Genomic DNA, 1,459 nt, shown 5'->3' on the forward strand with positions numbered 1-1,459 from the left:
TGTGACAATTTTGTCTATAAATCAAATTTTAAAAATTTCATAACTTGGCCAAAAATGCATTAATTTCAATTCGGAAACCTTCCTTATGTTAGTTTTTATTCTGGCGACAAAACTGCATACTCAGTTTTTTCGGGAAACAGTCCTTCACATTTCTAGAAGCTTCAGACTAAACTTAGATCATTCTATGAGTCGATATTTATCCATATTTTATGTGACAATTTTGTCTATAAATCAAATTTTAAAAATTTCATAACTTGGCCAAAAATGCATTAATTTCAATTCGGAAACCTTTCCTATGCTGTTTTTTACCAGGGCAATAAAACTGCATACTCAGTTTAAAATGTTAAAAAATTAAGATTTGTGACGATTTTTGGCAATTTTAATGATGTAACCCCTTATCATTTTTTGCAAAAATCGAGAAAATTTTCAAATTTTTTTTTTTCAACCGGAGAAAGATGGATCGATTCAGCTGCTGATCCTGATCAAGAATATATATGATTTATGGGGTCGGAAATGACTCCTTCACAGTTTTACAAGCTTCTGACTAAACTTAGAATACCATTTTTTGGTCGAAATTTATCTATACTTTATGTGCCAATTTCGTCTATAAACCAAATTTTAAAAAATTCGTAGCTAAGTCAAAAATTTACTAAACTTAATTCGGAAACCTTTCTTATGTTAGTTTTTATTCTGGCAACAAAACTGCATACTCAGTTTTTTCGGGAAACAGTCCTTCACATTTCTAGAAGCTTCAGACTAAACTTAGAATACCATTCTTTGAGTCGATATTTATCCATATTTTATGTGACAATTTTGTCTATAAATCAAATTTTAAAAATTTCATAACTTGGCCAAAAATGCATTAATTTCAATTCGGAAACCTTTCCTATGCTGTTTTTTACCAGGGCAATAAAACTGCATACTCAGTTTAAAATGTTAAAAAATTAAGATTTGTGTCGATTTTTGGCAATTTTAATGATGTAACCCCTTATCATTTTTTGCAAAAATCGAGAAAATTTTCAAATTTTTTTTTTCAACCGGAGAAAGATGGATCGATTCAGCTGCTTATGCTGATCAAGAATATATATGATTTATGGGGTCGGAAATGACTCCTTCACAGTTTTACAAGCTTCTGACTAAACTTAGAATACCATTTTTTGGTCGAAATTTGTCTATACTTTATGTGCCAATTTCGTCTATAAACCAAATTTTAAAAAATTCGTAGCTAAGTCAAAAATTTACTAAACTTAATTCGGAAACCTTTCTTATGTTCGTTTTTATTCTGGCGACAAAACTGCATACTCAGTTTTTTCGGGAAACAGTCCTTCACATTTCTAGAAGCTTCAGACTAAACTTAGAATACCATTCTATGAGTCGATATTTATCCATATTTTATGTGACAATTTTGTCTATAAATCAAATTTTAAAAGTGTTATAACATAATATAAAGCCAAAAATG

The sequence above is a fragment of the Drosophila serrata genome, unplaced genomic scaffold (genome assembly GCF_035046125.1).
Source record: "Drosophila serrata isolate PLE 108 unplaced genomic scaffold, ASM3504612v1 contig_240, whole genome shotgun sequence".
Classification (NCBI taxonomy): domain Eukaryota; kingdom Metazoa; phylum Arthropoda; class Insecta; order Diptera; family Drosophilidae; genus Drosophila; species Drosophila serrata.